The sequence below is a fragment of the Lepidothrix coronata genome, unplaced genomic scaffold, assembly GCF_001604755.1.
Source record: "Lepidothrix coronata isolate B3197 unplaced genomic scaffold, Lepidothrix_coronata-1.0 Scaffold137, whole genome shotgun sequence".
NCBI lineage: Eukaryota > Metazoa > Chordata > Aves > Passeriformes > Pipridae > Lepidothrix > Lepidothrix coronata.
Window position 1 is genome coordinate 358,347 of NW_016690317.1, and position 7,798 is coordinate 366,144.

At 44.5% G+C, this 7,798-nt stretch overlaps 1 long non-coding RNA gene across 1 annotated transcript; it reads left to right on the forward strand.

Moving 5' to 3' along the window:
- The first annotated feature begins 1,759 nt into the window (after positions 1–1,759).
- LOC108503423 lies at positions 1,760–3,719 on the forward strand. Its single transcript, XR_001876825.1, has 3 exons — positions 1,760–1,801; positions 1,896–1,963; positions 2,130–3,719. It is a non-coding gene; the product is annotated as an uncharacterized LOC108503423 (long non-coding RNA).
- Positions 3,720–7,798: the final 4,079 nt, after the last annotated feature.

Consider the following 7,798-nt stretch of genomic DNA (forward strand, 5'->3'; position numbering starts at 1 on the left):
GTTGGTGGAATCACGTGTTGTGGCGTTTGCTTTCGAAGCGCTTCATGAGAGAGTTTGGCGAAACAAACACCTGAAGAAAAGCACAAAGATCAGTGTTTACAGAGCCACAGTGCTGTCTGCTCTCCTATATGGGTCCGAATCACGGGTCATCTACTGCCACCACCTGTGACTCCTGGAACGCTTCCATCAACGCTGCCTCCGAACAATCCTAAACATCCACTGGTCAGATGATGTGACCAATCCATCTGTTCTAGAACAGGCAGCAGTCACAAGCATTGAGGCCATGTTGCTGAGAACACAGCTGGGCTGGGCAGGGCACGTCTCCAGGATGAAGGACCAACCACCCCCTCCCTAAGATCCTGCTTTATGGGGAACTTGCCACCGGCTGCTGCAAGAGAGGAGCCCCAAAGAGGAGATACAAGGACTGCCTGAAACAACATCTCAGCCTTGGCCATATTGATCATCAGAACTGGTCTGCTCTGGCCTCAGGTCGGGAGGTCTGGAGACACCCCATCTCTAACGCTGCTGATGCCTTTGAGAACGCAGCAGGATCACCCTTGAGGAGAAAAGACAACGCAGAAAGAGTCGTGTCTTGCAGAATTTATCACCTAAGGAGTCTTTCTGCTGTGCCTTTTGCAGTTGGACATGTCTATCTCGTATTGGCATCATTAGCCACCAGCGTGTCTGTAACAAATGTGGGTAGAGCCCTTCCCAAATCTTCGTTCGCGAAGCCCGGCCATGATGATGATGAAACCTCCCCTCAGGTGAAGTGGCAGGTGAGGCAGACAGTCCTGCCAGTCTCTGTGAAACATCAGCCACAGCCACCCTTCTGCAGCACCGTGGCTCTTTCTGAGCTCCAGCTGCTGCTGGTGCTGTGCTATGGGACACTGCTGGCAAATGTTTCCTTCCTGCAGCAGCGTTTGTTCAGGCCACAGCTCTGTAAACACTCATGTAGCAACTTTGTCCGAGTTGGCTGAAATTAATGGAACTACACAAAGCAAAACACACACAGGAGCCTCCCAGAACAGAAAGCTGCGGGTTGGCAGTGGTATTTATTCACATCCACTTCACCAGTGTGGTATACAATCAAAGTAATTAAGAAAACGATAGGTAAGATAATGCTCAAGGGTGGTTTTTCCCTTTCTAAGCTTATTTTAACATAATGAATTTAGTGGAGTCTGTGATAATCTTTTTTTTCAACTACAAAATGCCTGGGTTTGAGGAGTGTTGATTAACCTAACCAGCCCGACGTGCTCAGCCTCAATTTCACTGCTTGTTGCAGAAGTGAAAAGCATTTGTCTGGCCAAAGCCTGACCTGCTTTGTCAAACTGTCTCTAGGCTGTTGACACCTCCCAGAACCACAGAATGGTTTGGATTTGAAGCGACCTGAAGGATCATCCAGTTCCTCTGCCTGCCATGGGCAGGGACACCTTCCACTAGCCCAGGTTGCTCCAACCTGCCCTTGGAGACTTCCAGGGATGGGGCAGCCACAGCTTCTCTGGGAATTCCAGCCCAGCCCTTCCCCACCCTCACAGGGAGAAATTCCTTTCCAATATCCCACCTAACCCTGCTCTCTGGCAGTGGGAAGCCATTCCCCCTTGTCCTGTCCCTCCATCCCTTGGAAATAGTCTCTCTCCATCTTTCCTCCAGGTTCCCTTCAGGTCCTGGAAGGCCACAGTCAGGTCACCCCAAAGCTTCTGTTCTCCAGGTTGAGCAATCCCAACTCTCCAGCCTTTCCTCCCAGCAGAGCTGCTCCATCCCTCTGATCACCTGGGTGCCTCCTCTGGACTCTCTCCAACAGGTCAGTGCCCTTCCTGTGATGAAATCATAGAACCATGGAATGGTTTAGGCTGGAAGGAACCCTAAAACCCATCTCAGTACACCCCCTGCCACAGGCACGAGCACCTTCCACTTCTCCAATCACAGACCTAAAGGCTGACAGCTTTATTTGGGCACTATCTGGGTAGGTATGGATTGATTTGATTCCTTCATTTTATTGATTTCCCCCTCTTTGTGCTTCTGTGGGTCCTTGGCTGTGCTGGCCACATGATAGGGGCACATGGACACCTGAGGATCCAAATATTTCCATGGGAAATACAAACACATGTTTAATTCCCACTGAATTTCAGATCCAGCACTTTTATTATGCCAGCCCTTCAGCTGGAGCTGTGCCCTGCAGCTCCAGGGCTGCAGCAGAAACCAGAGCTCCTGAATCTTTATGGGAAGTCCAACAAACTGGTGAATACTGAAAAACTAGGAGGGAAGAATCGAAGTAGAGCTGCCACTGATGCTGAGGTAACTCCTGAGGCAGCAGGAGGGATGAAAGCTGTCTTGGAGCTTTATTATTACTTGACCACATGGATGAAGATGGCAGGAAGCTGCACACTGTCAAAACACCAGAAAAAAAAGGCATCTACAGAGATGCAAAGTGGTCAGTCCTGTCCTGTGTGACACTTTAGTGCTGCCATGGGCAAATATCCAGTGGGAAACACAGCGCACAGAAGTTACTTGGGAACAAAACACAGCAGCCAACATGTTGCTACATAAAATTTGTATTTTACGAGGCTCAGTAATTACAGTGAGCAGTTCCCAGAGTGCACAGACAAAAGGGAGTGAAGTGAGATGGCACAGCCAGAGCGGCTCCTGCTTGTTCCATCCTTTACAAACATTTTGTGCATCTGTTGGTATTTGAGTTCAGAGGGACTGATCCAGCACCAGCTGATGTTGATGAAAGGATATTCATTATCTTTAGGGGCTTCTGGATTAGCATCAGATTTATTAAACCTTTCAACCAGGGCCTGGTTGGCCGTTTGGGAGTTGAAAGCATCTTGTGTCCACGAGTGTCTTAATTATAAATTATCTACACTGTCACATGTTTGATATTTTGACAGGCTTGAGGACTCTGGGAGTACTTTAGTAGGTGGAAAGGTGTCTAATACTGAAATGGACTTTCAGACAGGAGTGTGTAATGGTCTGAAGAAAATACTTGATGTATTTTTGTATTTTTATCCTCTTGTAATGCATCATCTGGGGCATTTAAACCTAAGTGTGTAGAACAGGAATTGTTCCTACAAGATGAGAGGAGCTCTGGACATACAGGCTCAGATCCTGACTCTGCCTTCACTTGACTAAGTCGTAAAATCTGGACTGTATCTCTGTCTGCAAAGTATGTGTATTAATAATTCCTTATACAGGGGGAATATTATGAAACCCTTTGTGATTTTAAGATCCTTCACTGGTAAATGTGATACTGAAAGGGTGGATGGAAAATGGAAATATATCAGATATTCCCTGACTTTTTCAAGAACTGCTTTGCAGAATTTAGCCTACAGGCTAACTCCCCATGAAATTTATTATTCACTTAAATACTGCATTGCAAGATTGTTCCAGCTAAACAAAGTGTCCTACTGCTCACTATCAGAGGGAACAGTCTGCTGCAACTACTCCATAATTGTGCTACTAATGTATACTTTATTAAACTCCTGCTGTTTTCTTAACTGGTTTATCTACTAAAAATAGTCTGATTAATAAAATGGATGTCAGATGTATCCATCTTTATGCATTTCCCCCATGGAATTAGACAGTACTAAGCAGTAATTTGGATTTTTTCTTTTCCTGTTAGTGTTAAGCAATGTCAGTTATTCTCTGCAGTGGATTGCTGGGAGGATATTACAAATTTGAATTCAATTCAGGTTGGCAGCGATGAGAATTCAGGTGTTAACTGGTCTGTTGTGTCATGGCAACCATGGAACACATTAGGATGCCACTGGCCCAAGTGAACCCAGCCTGGATGAAGGCCCTTTTCTTCAAAATCTGAAAACAAACGTGCTTGGGAAGCCCCCCTTAAAATCACATCAGCATGACTGCATGCTATGTGTTTAAATTCTGTATTTTAAATTCAGATGGATACAGAAGGGTTGGTGAGTCTGTCCTTTGCCTGCTTCTCTCCAGATCACAGCCATTCTGACAGCATTTCTCTGGCTGGGTTTGGGCTGCAGGAAGGTTTGAACATGGCTCTGGTGGGTGTCATTATGCAGATTAAAGCAGTATTTCACTCCTCATCTGTGTTACATATTCAGATGTTAACGATATATTGTTTGGAAACTACAATTATGTCACAGGGTATCAGTGAAAGAGTCTGTGCTGAATAGTTCAGTAAGTGCCACACTCCACATCTCAATATTTGTCTGTGTCATTTGAGGCTCTTACAAGTTCCCTGGAGGGTTTTGGAAGGAGAAACAGGACATTGCAGAGGGTTTGATTATCCTCTCATCAGCAGCCACGTCCCTTGGTTGATTTGATGGCATCCCCCCAGTCTACAGTGCTAGAAAATAAAAGGAGGATCAAAAATTCTGCTCACAGAAACAATGTGTTAAATTAATCCATTAAAATAACACCATTGGCTTTGCTGGGATTACTCCCCAGCATTAACTGGTGCTTTTTTCCCAATGGAATGTAACAAATATTCAGTAGCCTGAACAGAGAGTTGGTGTCACACAATCCCTCTGCATCTCCCTTGGAAATGGCACATTCCTACTTCATAGGAACCCCCCTAAATATGAGAATGAGGAACACAATCCTTTGCAGACACCTGCAAAGGTTCTGCTGCTTCCTTCCCATGTGTTTGCTGAAGGAGCTCACACAAAGCAAAGCAAGTTTTTCCCTGTGAGCATCCAGCAAATGAAATGGGAATGCAGGTGAACATCAGTTAAGGTTTGGCATTGCCTTATCTGGGTTCTGGGAGGATCCTGGGAATGCAGGTGATCATCATCTGGGTTCTGGGAGGATCCTGGGAATGCAGGTTATCATCAATTAGGAATTGGCATTGCCTTAGCTGGGTTCTGGGAGGATCCTGGGAATGCAGGTTATCATCAATTAGGAATTGGCATTGCCTTAGCTGGGTTCTGGCAGGATCCTGAATGTAGGTGAACATCAATTAGGGTCTGGCATTGCCTTAGCTGGGCTCTGGGAGGATCCTGAATGCAGGTGAACATGAATTAGGGTTTGGCATTGCCTTAGCTGGGCTCTGGGAGGATCCTGGGAATGCAGGTGAACATGAATTAGGGTTTGGCATTGCCTTAGCTGGGCTCTGGGAAGATCCTTGCTGAATTCAAACCACCTTCCTTGCTCAAAAGTGCCAATGACTTAAAAGACACACCAATAATTCTCACAGTGGAAACTCTGCTCTGATTTGACCAAACTTCAAACATCAAGCTTAAAAACTCCAAGGCTTCAGAGCTTGATATTTGTAGCAGTGTCTCTCTCTGCCCTCCAGTCTCTCTCAGTGCCCTCCAGGCACAGGGATGGCTTTGTGCCACACTTTAGGGTATTTCAGTCTTCTCATGCGTTCATCACACCGTGTTTCTGAGAGAAAGGACTTTATTTTACGAAACAGATCGTCTTGATCTTTAAAAATATCAGTTTGAAAAACGTTTCCGTTAGAATGAGGACGCACCAAAATCTGAAGCAGAAAATTTGGAGAAACATCTGCAAGTGAAATAATGAAGGTGATAAAGAAAAAAATACGTAATAGAAAGATCCCAGAGTGGTTTACTAAGAATAATGAATACAGGATGTTATTAAATAGAAGGCTTTAAGAGTGGTTTACAAAGAAAAGAAAGTTTAAGTAAGTCGAAAGATGGTATGAGAAGGAAGACAATTGGCAGTTCTAAGAAAAAAAAAGTAAGTTATAAGAAGATTGTAGTGGAAAAAGAAGTGAGGATAAAGTAAATTAAATGAAATTCTTTAAATCTCTGTTGTCTACAACCAAAACATAATCCCTCAAAGATCTGATCTCAGACAAAATGTGTTACTCCCTTGTGCTAATTTGCCCTTTTATTTACTTACCCTTATTATAACTTGATTTCCTTTCCTTATTGATTGCTTTTGTCATATTGAGGGACCCAAAGACTCGCTAAGAGAACTATAACTAGTGTTCTGTGTTACCAAAAAACAGTACAATTATTTATATATATTTTTATATACTTTTTTGTGTCTTAAGAATCAATTCTCGTTCCATGACAAATTCAAGAAAGTTTTCTTTAAACTTGCTTTTCTATAAAACAAAAAAAAGGGGGAGATATTGGGATCCAGTTTCTGAGAAAATGTGTTTTAGGATTTTTGTTATGCTATTATACTATGTTATTGTGTTATCCCCTTTCATTGTAACCCTATTTTCCCTTATTTTCCCTTATTTTCCTTCGAACCCTGCGTTTCTGTTGGCCAGTTAGCGCTGCATTGCAATACCAAGCTTATATGGCCATTTCTTCCTTATATAGATTTTCTCCTCCCCTCGTTCTCCCTGTATGGTCCTAGTTTGCAGACTCCACCCTTGCTCCTCCCCAGTTACTCCCCTTGTTCCAGCAAGTTCTGTTCCTGCCCTATAAAAGGCAGGAGCCATGTTAATAAAGTGTTCCATTTTGCACCCGACATCAAAGTGTCCAAACCCTCATTCCTATCAGGCCGTCGAGGGCGCAGAGAGAGCCTGTTTCCCACATCTGGTGGAGAATGTGGGCAGGCTTGAGCTCTCCAACACACAGAGAACTCGCCTGCCAACTCAGGGAACGTGCGGAAGCAGAGCGGGCGGCAGAGCCCGACGGTCACCACACGTGCACCTGGACCAAGCGACAGGATCTGGATCAGAGGCGGCGAAGCGATATTTTACCCTAAAATCCCCTGCCTATCCGAAACCTAAAAGATGGGAGCCCGATTAGCAAAAAATGAGATTGAATTTTATAGGCACCTGAAAGACTTTCTAAAGGAACATGGGCTCCCCGTGAGTAAAAAATCATTAAAGGTGCTAACAAAATGAGTTTATAAACAGGAAGCTGTCCCAGAGTATTTAGATTATTTGGAATAGGCCAGAATAGGAGCTGCACTGGGGAGATTTACTTTTGGGGGAGACAGGCAAGCAGCAAAGGCAATCGAAGCTCAGAAAAGTGTTTTTAACATCCTTGAAAAGACCAGAGACAGGAGGACTCGCGATCGATGCGCGCGTTCGGCGTCGGGGTTAAAACTAACCCGAAAGCAGGTGAAATCAATTGCCGTGCGTGCTCCAATTCAAAACAGTCCCTGTCCTTACTTTAAAAGTGACCGCCTTAGTGACCTTGAATCCAAAAATGGCTGCTCTACTAACCTGGATGGACAAAATGGCACCGACCTTGAATCCAAAAATGGCTGTCACTGTCAAGGTCAGTCCCAAGATGGTGCCCTTGGCAACCGGACACTGTCTCCCTTAGCAACGGGAGCAAACGAAACCCAAAATGGCGGCGCCCATGGACACCTTGCTGGTGCTTTAACACCATATCCACAGAATGTGGTGCTTTAACACCGTATCACACAGAATATGGTGCTTTAACACCATATCCACAGAATGTGGTGCTTTAACACCATATCCACAGAATATGGTGCTTTAACACCGGATCACACAGAATATGGTGCTTTAACACCGGATCACACAGAATCCAGTTTAACAACAGTCGGAAGGGCAGCTCAGTCGGCAACACAGCGGCGAAGAGAGCGACGGAAAAAGCAAAGGGCCTGGAAAAAATTTGAAGCAAAACAACTGGCAGCCCTCTCAGTGACAGAAGGATTAAACCAACTTCACCACAGCTCCTCAGAGGACAGTGAACAAGAAGTAACAGAACAAAATCCATCTCTTCGTAACCCGTCGACATCAAAATCAGCATAACCAAAAGCAAAATGGAACCAAAACCTTTTCTTCAGTTTTCTCTTTTCTTTACAACATAATCCATAAGTTAAATCTTGTTATAGTTTTTATTTAATATTGTGCGTTAAA